The following is a 21,650-nucleotide window of genomic DNA, read 5'->3' on the forward strand; positions in this document are numbered from 1 at the left end:
CAGATGTAAAATTAATGCCCTAGAAGACTAGCTATCCTTACTTTATCAACCTCCTTATTACAATATGTGGCTACAGCATGTGACATTATATTATTAGAAGAGTATATTACTTGGCCCAGAGCTAGACACACAGTAACCATTTGACAGGTGTTAACTGTTATCAATATCATTACTTCTGGGGTTAAGTTGAAATAAATACTCTCATAATATCTCCCTCAGCTTTTTAAAATTGGGGTGTCACTAACATTGTTGTTGTCATTTAGTCACTAAGTCATGTCTGAGTCTTTTGCAACCCCATGAACTGTAGCCCCCTAGACTCCTCTGTCCATAGGATTTCCCAGGCAACAACATTGGAGTGGGTTTCCATTTCCTTCTCCAGGGGGTCTTCCCAACCTAGGGATCAAACTTTACTACTGAGCCACCGAGGAAGCCTATCACTAACATATGCTCTCAGAATTAGCCGTGGCTTTTGAAACGAATCTGATTTGCTTTCCAGACTATACCATATTTATGTCTCCTAGCACACTATCACATATGTCATTTTGAGAAGCAAGATCGTATAAATTTTTATACTACATTCACGAAGGAAGTGGTGAATGTTACATCTTCTCCAGTTCTTTCCTCTAAGCCTGCTTTCTCAGAAACCTGCAAGTTCAGAGGCACCTGCAACTGAATTTCCCCAGTAGATTTCTCTCTCCCTCCTTGATGAATAGGGACCACTTCTAAATAAATTCTCCCCTACCCATATTACATTTATTAACTGGAAATAAAAAGTAATTTGGCCATAAATTAATTATAAATAGATCAATATTCCCTCTGCTCCCTGCTGCAATTTCGTTACACAAGACTGTAACACATTTACTACCTAGGCCTTCAGTGTTTATATTCTGTAAATCAATGCCTTGTAATATAATTCAAACTAATCCCATAATTGAGTCTAATTAAGAACAACTTCAGACAATTGTTATAGAATTATTGAAAGCAGAGATTGAAGAGATTTGTTCATTTATCCAATATCTCCCTGCTGAGACTAGGGCTCCCTGTAGCTTTTCTTTCTAGTGATCTGTCTGGTCTTGTTTTGAAATCTTAAAAGGATTAGTCTATCTGATTTTTTGTTTGTTTGTTTGAGACCTCACTTAGGAATATAATAGGTCTCATTTGGTATTTTAGCATAATATTTATTTTCAGTGATACTTATCTCTCATTCTTTTAAGATATGTGTTTCATCTTGGAAGTTATAAGGCAATCTAGGCTACAATACATGTTCAAGAGAGGAAATGAAATCCTTAAGAGAAAAATGTATAGACACTCAAAATAAGATAATGCATTGGTTTATTTAATGGAAAGCACATCCAGGTCCAAATATTCACACAGGACTTTATTTCTTCCTCCTCTCTTGGCTGTTTTTCTCTGATCAGTTTCCATTTCTGCCAATCCCTAAGGAGTAGCAAAGGTGGATCTTGATAGCTTCTGGTTTCCACAGGAAATTTTTTTTTCCTACTATTGATATCAGACCTCCAAAGGATGCTGATTGGTTTGGGGTTATGTGCCTATCTTTGACCAATCATATCCCTAATGGGATATTCTGATGGCAAACCTAGGTCACATATCTACCATGGTGGTAAGAATGGTAAGATCCCTTGATTAATAACTCCACAGAATCAATAGGAGCCGAGGAAGGGGTTTAGATCCATACAGAATTAAATTAAAATTCGCTTTATTTAATACAATTAAATATATAGATATTTTTTACTTATCTTAGTCTTATTCTATGATATTTTGAATGAATAGCTACTTCTTTGATTTTATTTCCTCACAAGGTGAAACTGCAAGGATGCGTATCTGCTATTCTCTCTATCTGGAGAACACAATAAAAGTGCTTAAGTGCTGAATTCTGAATTCACATTTGGGAGTCAAGTGAATTAACAGGTTATCTGTGCAAGGAACACCCTGACATTTCAAGAATCCAGGTGAGCTTGATCTGATAAGGATACGAAAGGGAGTTTATTAAGGCAGGCTGAAGGGGAAAGGAATTAAAAGAATTATATATTCTCCTCCAAACTTGAAAACCTACAAATGGTTTTCTTATAAAAGAAAGATTGCTTACAGCTAGCTAAAATACAAGATAAATTCCCTCATGAATTTTCCTTTTTCCCGAGAGCTAACTTCTAATCAACAGTGGGTCTGGTTTCTGTTTGGTCTGGAGAAGTTGTAGGGGAAGTTGTAGGGTAGATACAAAGATAGGCATAATTCATGTAGCCTACAGCGAACTGCTGAGGAAAGATGCTGCCACCGGAAGGATGGTCTTTGAATGTTTTCTCCACTTGGGATTCAGTTAAGGAAAAGATGGATTTTCATACCATGATAACCATCTCCCTGGATATTCTTTGTTAACAAGAAATAGAATTATTTGGCTATTATTGTCTTCTCTTCTTCTCCTCAGCAAAGTCACTCAGTTTACTTTACATATATATAAATATCACTTTAAATATATATATACATATATATACCACTTTATATGTATATATATATATATATGTATGTGTGTGTGCTTCAATTGTGTCCAACTCTATGCGACCTCATGGACGGTAGCCTGTCAGGCTCCTCTGTCCATGGAGATTCTCCAGGCAAGAATACTGGAGTAGATTGCCATGTCCTTCTCCAGGGGATCTTCCCAACCCAGGGATCGAACCCATGTCTCTTACATCTCCTGCATTGGCAGGTGGGTTCTTTACCACTAGTGCCACATGGGATGCTGGGACTAGTGATAAAGAATATATATATATTCTTTCCCTATCTTTTATCTCTTCAATGAATTGGCATCATACTATAGAAAAAGACCTAGTGGCAATAAACTTATTTTTGAGCTGTGATTTTTGGGGAGGAAAATGGCTCTATCACTAGTGTTTTCATTAAAATATATTTAATATGAATCAAATAACAAGTTTTAATAGATAAACAGGCTGGTTCCTGTGAGTTTATCTTGTGTATCATTTTCAAAAGGTTAAGCAAAGATTCCAAGAATGGTTATTAGCTAAGAAAAAATTTCCATGTAATTTTTCTGGCATTCTTAAATATTAGAATATGTGCAGTTTAAAAATATTGACCAAATCTGAGATGTCAATTAAAATATTGAGATACTGATTGAGATACTGATTTTCAATAAAATGGTTTGAAAATCAGAGATTGGCATTAGGGAATGAGACTTCTCCCAGGAAGAAGACTTCTCTGCCTTCTTAGCTAGCATCAAATCATACAGTTATTCCAAGTTTAAAGAGGATTCAGTTCAGTTCAGTTCAGTTCAGTCGCTCTTTGCTCAGCTCAGTCGTGTCCGACTCTTTGCGACCCCATGAATCGCAGCACACCAGGCCTAGTGTTATTTAAAATAGCCGGTTAGTAGTTTCTGGCCTTACATTTAAGTCTTTAATCCATTTTTAGTTTATTTTTCTGTATGATGTTAGGCGATGTTCTAGTTTTATTCTTTTACATGTGACTGTCCTGTTTTCCCAGCACCACTTATTGAAGAGGCTGTCTTTTCTCCACTGTACATTCTTGCCTCCTTGTCCCAGGTAAGTTGCCCATAGGTGCATGGGTTTATCTCTGGGCTTTCTATCTTGTTTCATTGGTCTATATTTCTGTTTTTGTACCAGTACCATACTGTTTTGATGACTATAGCTTTGTAGTATAATCTGAAGTCATGAAGATTGATTCCTTCAGCTCCATTTTTCTTTCTCAAGATTACTTTCGTTATTCAAGGTTTTTTCTGTTTCCATACAAATTGTGAATTTTTTTTGTTCTAGTTCTGTGAAAAATGCTATTGGTAATTTGATAGGGATTGTATTGAATCTGTAAATGGTTTGGGGTAGTTAGTCATTTTCATAACATTGATCCTTCAAATCCAAGAACATGGTAGGTCTTTCCATCTGTTGGTGTCGTCTTTGATTCTTTCATTTTTTTCAGTGCCTTATAGCTTTCTGAATACAGGCCTTTTGTCTCTTTAGGTAGATTTATTCCTAAGTATTTTATTCTTTTTGTTGCAATGGTAAATGGGATTGTTTCCTTAAATTCTGTTTCTGATTTTTCATTGTTAGTGTATAAGAATCCAAATGATTTCTGTGTATTAATTTCATATCCTGTAACTTTGCTAAATTCATTGATTATCTCTAGTAGTTTTTGTGTGTGTGTGTGTGTGTGTGTGGCATTTTTAGTGTTTTCTATGTATATTAATCATATCATGTTATCTACAAACAGTGAGAGTTTTACTACTTTTATAATCTAGATTCCTTTTGTTTCTTTTTCTTCTCTGATTGCCATGGCTAGGACTTCCAAAACTATGTTGGATAATAGTAGTGAGAGTGGGCACCCTTGTCTTGCTCCTGATCTTAGAGGAAATGCTTTCAGTTTTTCACCATTGAAAATAATGTTTTCTGTGGATTTGTCATATCTTGCCTTTATTATGTTGAAGCGGGTTCCTTTATGCCAGTTTTTTGGAGAGTTGTTTTTTTTTTTTAATCAGAAATGGATGTTGAACTTTGTCAAAAGCTTTCTCTGCATCTATTGAGATGGTCATATGGTTTTTATCTTTCAATTTGTTATTATAGTGTGTCACATTGATTACTTTACCTGTATTGAAGAATCCTTGCATCCCTGGGATAAACCCCATTTATTAAAAGATGTTCAATGTTGCTCATTATTAGAAAAATGCAAATCAGAACTAAAATGAGGATAAAAGGGAACCTTTATGCACTTCTTGTGGGAATGTAAACTGATATAGCCATTATGGAGAACAGTATGGAGATTCCTTTAAAAACTAGGAATAAATCTACCATATGACCCAGCAATCCCACTACTGGGCATATACCCTGAGAAAGCCATAATTCTAAAAGTCACATGTACCCCACTGTTCATTGAAGCAATATTTACAATATCCAGGACATGGAAGCAAACGTTCCATCAACAGATGAATGGATAAAGAAGTTATGGCACATTTATACAAAGGAATATTACTCAGCCATAAAAAGGGACCAAATTTGAGTTTAGCTGTGAGGTGGATGAAACTAGAACCTCTTACACAAAGTGAAGTCAGAAAAAGGAAAAACAAAAATGGTATATTAACGCATTTAGAGAACATGGAGCACATTTCTCCTGTAGTTAATCACCTAAACTAGATTTTAATCAACACCTGGCGCTAGGGACAAATTTTATTTCTTGCATATCGTGTTAATAATTTGATTAATTCTTTTGAATATGATGTGTGTTACATATCCCCCTTTCCATCTATATCTCTAAAATGCCTGCAGAGCTAGTGTCCTAACAATAAAAGATTTAGACTATTTGTTTTCCAAATAAATTATGCAATGCCAGGATTTCTAAACTTGACAACACTTTAGACTTCACTTCATCCATATGGCTAATGACAACAACTATAAATAGGGTAGATTAAAGAATCCCTTTCTTGGCAGTGAGTAAGGTCCCTGCTTATTATGCTGGATGTATTCAGCTGAGGGTTAATACCACAGATGCTCCCTTACCCTGCCTCTCCAATATGCTCTTGCTTGATGAGGATTGGCAGTGGGGCTCAAGAAGAATAGAGAAGAGCATGCTGGATTAGCAGTAAACATAGACCATCCTATCAGAATGACTCTTGCACTTGATGAAACAAGAACATAAATACAAATCTGGCCTCTTGATTATCACTTTACCATTTAGCACCTGTGTCTGAGAATCCTTAAAGTAATTACCTCTACTTCTCGAATGTAGATAGACCCTATAAAACATCCCCAAGTACTATCAATCTCCTTTAAACCCAGACTATTATGTTACTTTTTGCTGGAGTCTCGCCTGTTCTGAACTAATCCCTAGTTTTGCTAATCTTTTAACTTCATGTGTATTTTTATCAGAATAAAAATATGGCTAGAATACACAGAAAAACTATATAAAAAAAGATCTTAATGACCCAGATAACCACAATAGTGTGGTCACTCATGTAGAGCCAGACATCATGGTGTGTGAAGTCAAGTGAGCCTTAAGAAGCAACACTAAAAACAAAGCTAGTGGAGGAGATTGAATTCCAGCTGAGCTGTTTAAAATTATAAAAGATGATGCTATTAAAGTGCTGCACTCAATATGCCAACAAACTTGAAAAACTCAGCAATGTCCACAGGACTGGAAAAAGTCAGTTTTCATTCCAATCCCAAAGAAGGGCAATGCCAATGAATGTTCAAACTACTGAACAATTGCACTCATTTCACATGCTAGCAAAGTAATGCTCAAAATTCTCCAAACTAGACTTCAGCAGTATGTGAACTGAGAACTTTCAGATGTTCAAACTGGATTAAGAAATGGCAGTGGTATCAGAGATCAAATTGCCAACACCTGTTGGATCACAGAAAACAAAGATAATTCCAGAAAAAACATCTACTTCTGCTTCATTGACCACGCTAAAGCCTTTGACTGTGTGGATCACAACAAACTGTGGAAAATTCTTAAAGAGATGAGAATACCAGATCACCTTACCTGCCTCCTGAGAAACCTGTATGCAGGTTAAGAAGCAACAGTTAGAATCGTACATGGAACAATGGACTTGTTCCAAATTGGGAAAGCAGTATGTTTTGAATATACAATCTACAGTGCATATTGTCACCCTGCTTATTTAATTTATGTGCAGAGTATATCATGAGAAATGTCAGGCTGGATGACTCATAAGCTGGAATCAAGACTGCTGGGAAAAATACCAACAACCTCAGATATGCAGATGATATCACTCTAAAGGAAGAAAGTGAAGAGGAACTAAAGAGCCTCTTGAGGAAGGTGAAAGAAGACAGTGAAAGAAAACAGTTAAAACTCAACATTCAAAAGACTAATATCTTGACATTTGGTCACATCACTTCATGGCAAATAGATGGGGAATAAAAGGAATCAGTGACAAACTTTATTTTCTTGGGCTCCAAAATCACTGTGGATGGTGACTGCAGCCATGAAATTAAAAAGCACTTGCTTCTTGGAAGAAAAGCTATAACTAACTTAGATGGCACATTAAAAAGTAGAGACATTACTTCGCCGAGAAAGGTCTGTATACTCAAAGCTATGGTTTTTCTCATAGTCAGGTATCGTTGTGAAAGTTGGACCATAAAGAAGTCTGAGCACTGAATAATTGATGCTTTTGAGCTGTAGTGTTAGAGAAGACTTTGAAGAATCCCTTGGACTGCAAGGAGATCAAACAAGTCAATCCTAAAGGAAATCAATCCTGAATGTCTGTTGGAGGGACTGATACTGAGGCTGAAGTTCCAATACTTTGGCCACCTGATGCAAAGAGCTGACTCATTGGAAAAGAGCCAACTCATTGGAAAAGAGCCTGATGCTGGGAAAGACTGAAGACAGGAGGATGAGATGGTTGGATGGCATCACCAACTCAATGGACATGAGTTTGAAGAAACTCTGAGAGATGGTGAAGGACACGGAAACCTGGTATCCAGCAGTCCATGGGGTCACAAAGAGTTGGACATGAATGAGTGACTGAACAACAACATATTTTTATCAGAGTTAAATGTACATATAGTTCAAAAAGTCAAAATTTCCATAATTATTATTACCTAAACAAAATTTAAACAAAATAGCTACCATCTTCCCAACCCTTTGCTCATCTCATGGTCAAGAAGACAACCACTCTAAATTTATTTCAGTATTTATCTTCACATCTATGAGTAACATGACTATTGGACCACTTTTTAATGGACCAAGGAGCCTGGTAGGCTACAGTCCATGGGGTCACAAAGAGTCGGACACGACTGAGCGACTTCACTTCACTTCACTTGGTATTAATGTTTGTGGATCTATGGAAGATGAGGTTTCTCTTTCTGTTACTACTATTTCCACAATATTTGCGCCTCATTTTTCTGAAATGACTGTGACAAATTATGATTAAACCAGTATTCAGTACTCACCTTAGCATGACAATGTAAACATTATTCCCAGTTGGGCCTTTCAATATACTAAAATTATTTTCAGTTTCTTGCATTTGTTTTGCTTCCTGGAATTAAAAATGTATTGTACTCTATTTCCTTAGTTTTCACCAACAAACTATCTCCCAGTCACCTAAAATTTCTCTCAAAATATATATGCATGCATATCATACATCTTATCAATTTCATATCCTTCAAAACATCTTTCTCATAGTTCTCTGCCTGATTCCAGTGTGAAATATGGTCTCCATGATCCATGTCTGTCATCTTGGAGTTGCCCTCAGTCAATAACCTGGGGATTCCTTTGCATTTCTCTTGAGTTTGATCTCATACCTAGATCCTGTTTTGTTTTGTTTTTCTTGGTCTTGTCCCTTGGTTTCATGGAGCGCTTTCTCCAGCAGCTTCTTCATAAGGAGTGTTTATTGGTGTATGTGAACCTGTGTGTGGGTGGGAGGGATAGACTTTCTGAAACCTTGCATGTTTGAAAGTTTATAGTCTATCCTCACACTTGATAAATTTTGAAGTATATAATTTTATGTTGAATATTAATTTATTCCAGGATTATGGAGGCATGGGTCTGTTCTGGCTTTCAGTGTTGCTGTTGACAAGTCCAAAGCCATTCTGAATTATTATCCTATATTTATGATATGTCTTTATTTTTCTTTATTCCCAGTTCTCTTAAATTTCACAGTAATCCATATAAATGTGAGTCTATTTTATCCATTGTGCTGAATACTCAATGGAATCCTTTAGTGTAAAAACTCATAGCCTTTAGTTGGCGAAGCAAGTTTGTCTGGTTAATTCTGATTAAAAAAATTTTGGCCTTGACATGTTCGTTTAGGAATTATTTCTCTGCCTATTTCCCTCCTCACTTTTGTCTGTTTTCTCTTTCTGTAACTTCTATTATTGAGATGTGGAACTTCCTGAATTGATTCAACTTTCTTCTTTTACCTCTTATTTTCCTTTTTGCTCTACTTTGTGTGAAATTATCATTTTTTTCTTTTTTATGCTTTATTGAGGAATAATTTACAAATACAACTCTGAGATATTCAAAATATACAATGTGATAATCTGATACACATATCCCTTGTGAAAGAATTCTCATCATTCAGTTAATAATCCATCATCTCACAGATTTACTTTTTTGCTGGGGACATTTAAGTTCTATTATCTCAGAAAATTAATTATACAATGGTGTTCTCAGTTACAGTCACCATGTTCTACATTAATTTTTCTTTCAACCTTTACACTGAATGTTTCTTTGTTCATTTGTATTGTTTTGCTTGTTTTACTTTCTGCTTCAATAATTTTCAATTTCTTTGCACTCTTTATTGTTCACTAAAATTCCTTTTGTCAATACTGTTCTTGGTTCTTAGCTATCCTTTTTTTTTTTTTTTTTCTTTTTTCTGGTATGTTTTGAAGTTTTCACCACCACTCAAAATATTGGTTTCTCCAAGATAATCTTTCTAATTAAAAAAAAATATTTCCTGAGATGTCTGACTCTCCTCAGCCATCTGTTCAAACTTAAAAATGAAATTGTTTAAAAAGTTAATTGGATATATTGTGAGCATGTCAATTTCTTGGTTTTGATCTTTCACTAGGATTAAGATGTTACTGTTTGGGGAAGCTAGGTGATGGGCACACAGATCTTCTCTATACTGTATTTTGCAATTTCTTATGAATTTATAATGATTTGGGAATAAAGGGAAAGCAAGTCTAGCTGGAAATTCCAGGTGTTTAGAAGGGGGGCTTGCTTATTTGGATATCAGTGAGCGAAATTTTGCTAGGCACTTTCACTAGTAACTGATTTACGTTTTTCGGGGCTTTAATACTGGCCTGTTAAGATGCACAAAGCACCTTCCTGGTGGTGTGTTATCCTGCAATTGAATTGAAAAAAGTGTGCTATATATTTCGTATAAATGTTTATCCCACTCCCCAACATAGTCCTCCATCCTGAACTATGCGTAGGCGACTCCCAGTTGAAGGATTCACTGTTTCTAGTGAAAGTGGCTCAGTTGTGTCCAACTCCTTGCGACCCCATGGACTATAGAGACCATGGAATTTTCCAGGCCAAAGTACTGGAGTGGGTAGCCTTTCCCTTCTTCAGGGGATCTTCCCAAACCAGGGATCGAACCCAGGTCTCCCACATTGCAGGTGGATTCTTTACCAGCTGAACCACAAGATAAGCCCTTCTAGAAAATATACTTCTAGTTTTCTGTCGGTAGAAGATGGGTAATTGCTGTTCTGTATGGAATGGGTGTGGTAGGTAGACCTGGGTTCCTAACTGCTTCAGTTAATTCTTTTATTTTTAGTCTAAACCAACCTATTGCCTCCAGTCCCTAAGGCTTTCATGAATTTGGCTTGTGTATTCCACGGCTGAGTCAATCACCATGCATCCTTCCACTTCTGTTATTTTGTTGTTGATGTTTTTTGTTTTGTTTTCTTCTTTTTTTGTGGAATTTTGCAATTAAAAAAATATCCCTTCCTTTCATTTGATGAGGTTTCCAGGAGGAAACAGAATAAATGCTGTCTATCAAGCTAATCTTAAAGTAAAAGTTTACCCAAGCCAAACGCTTAAACAAGGTTTCATGAGATACCTACAAAAAGAAATGGATAGCAAAGGTATTTACATTTAAGTAACTGACCTCACCGTGTGGATCCAGATCATAATTTCTAATAAAGGCACCAAATTTTCTTTAGAGGGGAGTTTTCCTACATTAAATAAGCAAACAAAAATCCTGATACTACCTTTAAAATAAAAAAGTTTTTCAGAGTTCAGTATTCTCAGGATAGCCGTCCATGACAAATATAGACTATGAGAATTCAGTTCAGAAATGCTAATATCTGATATGTATTATAATAACCATTGTTCAATGGTGGATTTTTAAAATTAATTTACTCATTCAACTAATATTCAATATATATTGAATCCATGATACGTGCTAAGCACCATCTAGCCATCAGTTCAGTTCAGTTCAGTCGCTCAGTCGTGTCCGACTGTTTGTGACCCCATGAATCACAGCACGCCAGGCCTCGCGGTCCATCACCATCTCCCGGAGTTCATTCAGACTCACATCCATTGAGTCAGTGATGCCATCCAACCATCTCATCCTCTGTCATCCCCTTCTCCTCCTGCCCCCAATCCCTCCCAGCATCAGAGTCTTTTCCAATGAGTTAACTCTTTGCATGAGGTGGCCAAAGTACTGGAGTTTCAGCCTTAGCATCATTCCTTCCAAAGAAATCCCAGGGCTGATCTCCTTCAGAATGGACTGGTGGGATGTCCTTCCAGTCCAAGTGGATGCTACTTTAAAGAAATGTGAAGTATAAGAGCAGAATTAGTAATATTAACAACTATAATTTCCCTTGAAATACAGAAAAAAAGGATGTTAAATTAGGAAAAAAAACATAAAAATTATCAAGTTCCAAATTCCCAAATCCCTCATCAAATGTATGAACAATTGTTAAAGACAACAATCTGTAATCATTACCCCCTCTTCTGCTTGGTGAACTAAAGTAGGGTTATATATAGGAACGAAATGGTGGCAATTTATGGATTATTCAGTAGTCACATCAGAGTAATAAAAACAAACTCTATCTATTGATATATATATATATATATATACATACACACATATATAGGTTTTATATATATGCATATATTATATACATAATGGTGTGTATACGTGTGTGTATAACAGTGTGTGTACATATGTATTTTATGGTGTGTATATACACACATATATATACATATTTCATTGTTGTTCATTTGCTCAGTTGTGTCTGACTCTTTGTGACACCATGGACTGCAGCACACCAGGCTTCCCTGTCCTTCACTATCTCTCAGAGTTTGCTCAAACTCATGTCTATTGAGTCAGTGATGCCACCCAACAATTTCATCATCTGTCACTCCCTTCTCCTCCTGTCCTCAATCTCTCCCAGCATGAGGTTGTTTTCCAATGAGTTGACCTTTGTATCAGGTGGCCAAACTATTGGAGCTTCTGCCTCAGCCTCAGTCCTTGCAATGAACATTCAGGGTTGATTTCCTTTAGGATTGACTGGTTTGATTGCCTGGTTGTCCTGCTGCTGCTGCTGCTGCTAAGTCACTTCAGTCATGTACGACTCTGTGCAACCCCATAGATGGCCACCCACCAGGCTTCCCCATCCCTGGGATTCTCCAGGCAAGAACACTGGAGTGGGTTGTCATTGCCTTCTCCAATGCATAAAAGTGAAAAGTGGAAGTGAATTCACTCAGTCGTGTCCGACTCTTAGTGTCCTCATGGACTGCAGCCTACCAGGCTCCTCCGTCCATGGGATTTTCCAGGCAAGAGTACTGGAGTGGGGTGCCATTTCCTTCTCCAGCCTGGTTGTCCTAGTGACTCTCAATAGTCTTCTCTAGCACCACAGTTTGAAAGCATCAATTCTTCGGTGCTCATCCCTCTTTATAGTCCAATTCTCACAGCCATACATGACTAATGGGAAAACCATAGCTTTGACTAGTTGGACCTTTGTTGGCAAATACCCTGCTTTTTAATATGCTGTCTAGGTTCATAGCTTTTCTTTCAAGGAGCAAGCATCTTTTAACTTCATGGCTACAGTTATAGTCCACAGTGATTTTGGAGCCCCTCAAAATAAAGTCTGTCACTGTTTCCATTTTTCCGCATCTATTTGCCATGAAGTGATGGGACCAGGTGCTATGATCTTAGTTTGTCGAATGTTGAGTTTTAAGCCAGTTTTTTTCACTCTCATTTTTCATCTTCATCAAGAGGCTCTTTAGTTCCTCTTCACTTTATGCTGTTAGCATGGTGTCATCTGCTTATCTGAGGTTATTGATATTTTCTTCCAGCAGTCTTGAGCTTCATCCAGCTGGGCATTTCTCATGATGTACTCTGCATAGAAGTTAAATAAGCAGGATAACAATATGCGGCCTTAACATACTCTTTTCACAATTTTGAACCAGGCATGAGCTTTGCTCATTTTTGCAAAGCAACTTGGAACCCAAATTACAGGTTCAATTCAGTGTTCCTGATAAAAGGAATCTTGGGACCCAGGTATTTGACAAACTACTAAATTATTTGCAAAATCTCATTTGCTCAGTGAACCCTGATACTTTACGTGAAATGGAATTCACAAGCACAATAAAGCCCTTCATTGTTTGGTACTCTGAAGGGTATCCTCATTCACTTTCATAATCCTTTGTCATTTGTCTATAGCTTAAAATCATGTCACCTGTCTATAACTTACAGAAAAACTTATTCAACAACCAGGAATTTTATCTGTACTTTAAAGAAAATTTAAGTCCTCTTTATTTGCATAACTGGAAATAGCATAATAGTTAACACATACTCTGGAACCAGTGTTTAAATCTTGTCTCTGCCATTTACTGACTGTAATGACAAAATTTTGTAATTTTATAATCGTGACAAAATTAATTATGTTCTCTTTGCCTCAGTGGCACTCCATCCCCGCCCCCCCATAAAATAGGGTCAAAGATATTATGATTAAAAGAGATAATTCAAGTTAAGCACTTTGAAAAGTTGTTTTTGTTGAGTCGTCCAGTCGTGTCCGACTCTCCGTGACCCCATGGACAAAAGCACACCAGGCCTCCCTATCTCTCACCATCTCCAGAAGTTTGCCCAAGTTCTTGTCCATTGCATTGCCATCCCGCCATCTCATCCTCTGATGTTCTCTTCTCCTTCTGTTCTCAAGCTTCCCCAGCATCAAGGATTTTTCCAATGAGTTGACTTTTCACATCAGGTGACCAAAATACTGGAGCTTCAGCTTCAGCATCAGTCCTTCCAGTGAGTATTCAGGGTTGATTTCCCTTAAAATTGACTGGTTTGATCTCCTTTCTATCCAAGGGACTTCCAGGAATCTTCTCCAGCACCACAGTTCAAAGGCATTAATTCTTTGGTATTCTGCCCTCTTTATGGTTCAGCTCTCACAACTGTGCGTGACCACTGGGAAGATGATAGCCTTGATTATACAGACCTTCTTCAGCAGAGTAATGTCTCTGCTTTTCAACATATTGTCTAGGTTTGTCATAGCTTTCCTGCCTAGAAGCAATTGTCTTCTGATTTCATGGCTGCAGTCACCATCCACAATGATTTTAGAGCCCAAGAAGAGGTAATCTGTCACTACTTCCACATTTTCCCCTTCTATTTGCTAAGAAGCAGTGGGGCCAGATGCTTGATCTTAATTTTTTTAATATTTAGTTTTAAGCCAGCTTGCTCACTCTCTTCCTTCACCATCAAGAGGCTCTTTGGTTCCTCTTCACTTTCTGCTATTACAATGGTATCATCTGCATAACTGAAATTGTTGATTTTCTCCCTCCAATTTTGATTTCAGCTTGTAACTCATTCAGCCTGGTATTTCTCATGGTGTGCTCAACATATAAATTAAATAAACAGGGTGTCAACAGACAGCCCTGATGTACTCTTTTCTCAATCCTGAAACAATCAGTTGTTCCATACAGGGCTCTAACTGTTGCTTCTTGACCCAAATATAGGTTTCTCAGGAGACAGATTAGACGGGTCTGGTATTCCCATCTCTTTGAGAGCTTTCCACAGTTTGTTATGATCCACACAGTCAAAAGCTCTAGTGAAGTTGATAAAACAGAGGTAGATGTTTTTCTGGTATTCCCTTGCTTTCTCTCTGATCCAGCAAATGTTGGCAATTTGATCTCTGGTTCCTCTGTCTTTTCTAAACCCAGCTTGGACATCTGGACATTCTTGGTTCACATAATGCTGAAGCCTAGCATGCAAGATTTTAAGCATGACCTTACTAGCATGGGAGATGAGTGCAACTGTCCGATGGCTTGAACGTTCTTTAGTACTACCCTTCTTGGGAATTGGGATGAGGATTGACCTTTTCCAGCCCTGTGGCCACTGCTAGGTCTTACAGATTTGCTGACATATTGAGTGCAACATTATGATAGCATCATTCTTTAGGGTTCTGAATAGCTCTACTGGAATGCTGGGAGAAATATCAATAACCTCAGATATGCAGATGACACCACCCTTATGGCAGAAAGTGAAGAGGAACTAAAAAGCCTCTTGATGAAGGTGAAAGTGGAGAGTGAAAAAGTTGGCTTAAAGCTCAACATTCAGAAAACTAAGATCATGGCATCTGGTCCCATCACTTCATGGGAAATAGATGGGGAAACAGTGGAAACAGTGTCAGACTTTATTTTTCTGGGCTCCAAAATCACTGTAGGTGGTGACTGCAGCCATGAAATTAAAAGACGCTTACTCCTTGGAAGAAAAGGTATGGCCAACCTAGATAGCATATTCAAAAGCAGAGACATTACTTTGCCAACAAAGGTCCATCTAGTCAAGGCTATGGTTTTTCCAGTGGTCATGTATGGATGTGAGAGTTGGACTGTGAAGAAGGCTGAGCACCGAAGAATTGATGCTTTTGAACTGTGGTGTTGGAGAAGACTCTTGAGAGTCCCTTGGACTGCAAGGAGATCCAACCAGTCCATTCTGAAGGAGATCAGCCCTGGGATTTCTTTGGAGGGAATGATTCTGAAGCTGAAACTCCAATACTTTGGCCACCTCATGCGAAGAGTTGACTCATTGGAAAAGACTCTGATGTTGGGAGGGATTGGGGGCAGGAGGAGAAGGGGACCACAGAGGATGAGATGGCTGGATGGCATCACTGACTCGATGGACGTGAGTCTGAGTGAACTCCGGGAGTTGGTGATGGACAGGGAGGCCTGGCGTGCTGCGATTCGTGGGGTCGCAAAGAGTTGGACACGACTGAGTGACTGAACTGACTAACTGACTGACTGCAATCCCATTGCATCCACTAGTTTTATTCACAGCAGTGCTTCCTAAGGCCCACTTGACTTCACACTCCAGAATATCTGGCTCTGGGTGACAGACCACACCATTATAGTTATCCAGTTCATTAAGATCTTTTTTGTACAGTTCTTCCATGCATTCTTTTAATCTTTTCTTGATCTCTTCTGAGTCTACTAGGTCTCTACATTCTCTGTCCTTTATTGTACCAATCTTTGGGTGAAATGTTCCTTTGATATTTCCAATTTTCCTGAAGAAATTTCTAGTCTCTCCTCTTATATTGGTTTCCTCTATTTTTATGTGCTGTTCATTGAAGAAGGCCTTCTTTTCTCTCCTTACTATTCTTTGGAACTCTGGATTTAGTTGGATGCACCTTTCCCTTTCTTCCTTGCTTTTGCTTCTCTTCTTTCCTCAGCTATTTGTAAAGCTTCTTCAGATAACCACTTTGCCCTTTTGCTTTTTTTTTTTTTTTCCCTTTGGAATGGGTTTTTTCACTGCCTCTTGTACAACATTACAGACCTCTGTCCACGTTTCTCCAGGCATACTATTTACTAGGTCTAATCCCTTGAATCTATTTGTCACCTCAAATGCATATTCATTGGGGATTTAAGTCATACCTGGCTGGCCTAATGGTCTTTCCCCACTTTTTTAGTTTAAGCCTGCATTTTGCTATGAGAAACTGATGATCTGAGCCACAGTTAGCTCCAGGCCTTGTTTTTGCTGATTGCATACAGCTACTTCATCTTGGGCTACAAAGAATGTAATCAATTTCATTTCAGTATTGACCACTTGGTGATATCCATGTGTAAATTCATCTCTCATGCTGATGAAAAAGGGTGTTTGCTATGACAAGTGTACTCTTTTGGCAGAATTTAGTTAGCCTTTGCCCAGCTTCATTTTGTTCTCCAAGGCCAAACTTGCCTGTTACTCCAGGTATCTCTTTTGCATTCCAATCTCTGATGATGAATAGATCATCTTTTTCTTTGGTGTTAGTTCTAAGAGGTCTTCTAGGTATCCATAGAACTTATCAACTTCAGCTTCTTCAACATCAGTGGTAAGGGCATAGACTTAGATTACTGTGATGTTGAATGGCTTGCCTTGGAAATGAAACCAAGATCATTCAGTCATGCCTGAGGTTGCATCTAAGTACTGCGTTTTGGACTCTTTTATTACTTATGAGGGCTACTCCATTTCTTCCAAAGGATTTTTGCCCCAGTAGTAGACATAATGGTCCTCTGAATTAAATTTGCCCATTCCCATCCATTTAGTTCACTGATTCCTAAGATGTTGATGCTTATTACTATTTCCTGCTAGACCACATCCAATTTACCTTGATTCGTGGAACTAATATTCCACGTTCCTATGCAATACTGTTTTTCACAGCATTAGATTTTACTTTCACCACCAGACATATCCGTAACTGCGTATCATTTCCACTTTGGCCCAGTGGCTTCATTCTTTCTGGGGCTATTAGTAGTTGTCCCCTTCTCTTCCCCAGAAGCATATAGGACATCTTACCTGGGGGGATTATCTTTTGGTGTCATATCTTATTGTCTTTTTATAAAGTTCATGAGATTCTCATGGCAAGTATCCTGGGATGGTTTGCATTCCTTCCTCCAGTGGATGACATCTTGTCAGAACTTTCAACTATTACCCATCCATCTTGGGTGGCCCTATATGTCAAGGCTCATAACTTCATTAAGTTACACAAGCCTCTTGAACATGGCAAGGCAATGATCTGTGAAGGAGACTTTGGACAGTACCTGGCCCTAAATTATCATTCAGTTCAGTTCAGTTCAGTCTCTCAGTCATGTCCGACTCTTTACGACCCCAATAATTGCAGCACGCCAGGCCTCCCTGTCCATCACTAACACCTGGAGTTCAACCAGACTCACATCCATCAAGTCAGTGATGCCATCCAGCCATCTCATCCTCTGTCATCCCCTTCTCCTCCTGGCCCCAATCCCTCCCAGCATCAGAGTCTTTTCCAATGAGTCAACTCTTCGCATGAGGTGGCCAAAGTACTGGAGTTTCAGCTTCAGAATCATTCCTTCCAAAGAAATCCCAGGGCTGATCTCCTTCAGAATGGACTGGTTGGATCTCCTTGCAGTCCAAGGGACTCTCAAGAGTCTTCTCCAACACCACAGTTCAAAAGCATTAATTCTTCGGCACTCAGCTTTCTTCATAGTCCAACTCTCACATCCATACATGACCACTGGAAAAACCATAGCCTTGACTAGATGGACCTTTGTTGGCAAAGTAATGTCTCTGCTTTTGAATATGCTATCTAGGTTGGTCATAACTTTCCTTCCAAGGAGTAAGCATCTTTTAATTTCATGGCTGCAGTCACCATCTGCAGTGATTTTGGAGCCCAGAAAAATAAAGTCTGACACTGTTTCCACTGTTTCCCCATCTATTTCCCATGAAGTGATGGGACCAGATGCCATGATCTTCGTTTTCTGAATACTGAGCTTTAAGCCAACTTTTTCACTCTCCCCTTTCACTTTCATCAAGAGGCTTTTTAGTTCCTCTTCACTTTCTGCCATAAGGGTGGTGTCATCTGCATATTTGAGGTTATTGACATTTCTCCCAGAAATCCTGATTCCAACTTGTGCTTCTTCCAGTCCAAGGTTTCTCATGATGTACTCTGCATATAAGTTAAATAAGCAGGGTGACAATACACAGCCTTGACATACTCCTTTTCCTATTTGGAACCAGTCTGTTGTTCCATGTCCAGTTCTAACTGTTGCTTCCTGACCTGCATACAATTTTCTCAAGAGGCAGATCAGGTGGTCTGGTATTCCCATCTCTTTCAGAATTTTCCACAGTTTATTGTGATCCACACAGTCAAAGGCTTTAGCATAGTCAATAAAGCAGAAATAGATGCTTTTCTGGAACTCTTTTGCTTTTTCCATGATCCAGCGGATGTTGGCAATTTGATCTCTGGGTCCTCTGCCTTTTCTAAAACCAGCTTGAACATCTGGAAGTTCATGGTTCACATATTGCTGAAGCCTGGCTTGGAGAATTTTGAGTATTACTTTACTAGCGTGTGAGATGAGTGCAATTGTGCAGTAGTTTGAGCATTCTTTGGCATTGCCTTTCTTTGGGATTGGAATGAAAACTGACCTTTTCCAGTCCTGTGGCCACTGCTGAGTTTTCCAAATTTGCTGGCATATTGAGTTCAGCACTTTCACAGCATCATCTTTCAGGATTCGAAATAGCTCAACTGGAATTCCATCACCACCACTAGCTTTGTTTGTAGTGATGTTTTCTAAGGCCCACTTGACTTCACATTCCAGGATGTCTGGCTCTAGGTTAGTGATCACACCATTGTGATTATCTGGGTCGTGAAGATGTTTTTTGTACAGTTCTTCTGTGTATTCTTGCCATCTCCTCTTAATATCTTCTGCTTCTGTTAGGTCCATACCATTTCTGTCCTTTATTGAGCCCATCTTTGCATGAAATGTTCCCTTGGTATCTCCAATTTTCTTGAAGAGATCTCTAGTCTTTCCCATTCTGTTGTTTTCCTCTATTTCTTTGCATTGATCACTGAGGAAGGCTTTCTTATCTCTCCTTGCTATTCTTTGGAACTCTGCATTCAGATGCTTATATCTTTCCTTTTCTCCTTTGCTTTTTGCTTCTCTTCTTTTCACAGCTATTTGTAAGGCCTCCCCAGACAGCCATGTTGCTTTTTTGCATTTCTTTTCCATGGGAATGGTCTCAATCACTGTCTCCTGTACAATGTCATGGACCTCATTCCACAGTTCATCAGGCACTCTATCTATCAGATCTAGGCCCTTAAACCTATTTCTCACTTCCTCTGTATAATCATAAGAGATTCAATTTAGGTCATACCTGAATGGGCTAGTTGTTTTCCCTACTTCCTTCAATTTAAGTCTGAATTTGGCAATAAGGAGTTCATGATCTGAGCCACAGTCAGTTCCTGGTCTTGTTTTTGCTGACTGTATAGAGCTTCTCCATCTTGGGCTGCAAAGAATATAATCAATCTGATTTCGGTGTTGACCATCTGCTGATGTCCATGTATAGAGTCTTCTCTTTTGTTGTTGGAAGAGGGTGTTTGTTATGACCAGTGCATTTTCTTGGCAAAAGTCTATTAGTCTTTGCCCTGCTTCATTCCGTATTCCAAGGCCAAATTTGCCTGTTACTCCAGGTGTTTCTTGACTTCCTACTTTTGCATTCCAGTCCCCTATGATGAAAAGGACATCTTTTTTAGGTGTTAGTTCTAAAAGATCTTGTAGGTCTTCATATAACCGTTCAACTTCAGCTTCTTCAGCATTACTGGTTGGAGCATAGACTTGGATTACTGTGATATTGAATGGTTTGCCTTGGAAACGAACAGAGATCATTCTGTCGCTTTTGAGATCGCATCCAAGTACTGCATTTTGGACTCTTTTGTTGACCATGATGGCTATTCCATTTCTTCTGAGGGATTCCTGCTCGCATTAGTAGATACAATGGTCATCTGAGTTAAATCCACCCATTCCAGGCCATTTTAGTTAGCTGATTCCTAGAATGTTGACATTCACTCTTGCCATCTCTTGTTTGACCACTTCCAATTTGCCTTGATTCATGGATCTGACATTCCAGGTTCTTATGCAATATTGCTCTTTACAGCAACGGACCTTGTTTCTATCACCAGTCATATCCACAGCTGGGTATTGTTTTTGCTTTGGCTCCATCCCTTCATTCTTTCTGGAGTTATTTCTCCACTGATCTGCAGTAGCATATTGGGCACCTACTGACCTGGGGAGTTCCTCTTTCAGTATCCTATCATTTTGCCTTTTCATACTGTTCATGGGGTTCTCGAGGCAAGAATACTCAAGTGGTTTGCCATTCCCTTCTCCAGTGGACCACATTCTGTCAGCCCTCTCCACCATGACCCGCCCGTCTTGGGTGGTCCCACGGGCATGGCTTAGTTTCATTGAGTTAGACAAGGCTGTGGTCCTAGTGTGATTAGATTGACTAGTTTTCTGTGAGTATGGTTTCAGTGTGTCTGCCCTCTGATGCCCTCTTGCAACACCTACCATCTTACTTGGGTTTCTCTTACCTTGGGCATGGGGTATCTCTTCAGGGCTGCTCCAGCAAAGCACAGCCGCTGCTCCTTACCTTGGACAAGGGTATCTGTTAACCGCCACCCTTCCTGACCTTCAACGTGGGATAGCTCCTCTAGGCCCTCCTGGGCCCACGCAGCCAGGGCTCCTTGGACGTGGGGTTGCTCCTCCCGGTCGCTGCCCCTGGCCTCCGGCTTGGGGGCATGGGATAGCTCCTCCTGGCCACCGCCCCTGACCTTGGACGCGGGGCAACTGCTCTCGTCGCGGCCCCTGACCTCGGACGCAGGGTAGCTCCTCTCCGCCGTTTCTGCGCCATTGCAGCCTGGCACTCTTGGCCACCGCCCCTGACCTCGGACGCAGGGCAACTCCTCTTGGCCACCGCCCTTCGGGCATGGGGTCCTCCCAGCTTCCGCCCCTGACCTCGGACGTGGTTATTGTCCCATATATGACATGTTTGAAAACAAAATCTTACTAGAAGTTCTCTTTCAGAAGGATTATCCATCGTCTTCCTTTGTGGCATGTGTTTGTCTTCTCTTTGGCTGTTAAAATTTATTCACCAATGAAAATATAGCACCTCTTATGATCTCTTCCTTCTTCTTGTCTTTATTTCCTCAATAAACGTAACAATTTCTTACCTTTGTACGTGCTTAATGGTTTGCAAGTCAGATTCCCATATTTTTTGGCCAAAACAATGCCATAACTATTTATTGTACCATTTTCAAGATAGGCAAACTGAGATTGGGATTTTAAGTCACTTGCCTGGGGTCCACATTAAAATCCAAGTCCTTTTGTCACAAATCCTGAACTCTTTCCATATG

At 39.2% G+C, this 21,650-nt stretch overlaps 1 pseudogene; it reads right to left on the reverse strand.

Moving 5' to 3' along the window:
* The window catches only part of LOC109568784 (heterogeneous nuclear ribonucleoprotein A1-like), a 60,219-nt pseudogene extending 38,885 nt beyond the window's left edge, over positions 1-21,334 (reverse strand).
* Positions 21,335-21,650: the final 316 nt, after the last annotated feature.

Source organism: Bos indicus, chromosome 15, assembly GCF_029378745.1.
Source record: "Bos indicus isolate NIAB-ARS_2022 breed Sahiwal x Tharparkar chromosome 15, NIAB-ARS_B.indTharparkar_mat_pri_1.0, whole genome shotgun sequence".
Taxonomy (NCBI): domain Eukaryota; kingdom Metazoa; phylum Chordata; class Mammalia; order Artiodactyla; family Bovidae; genus Bos; species Bos indicus.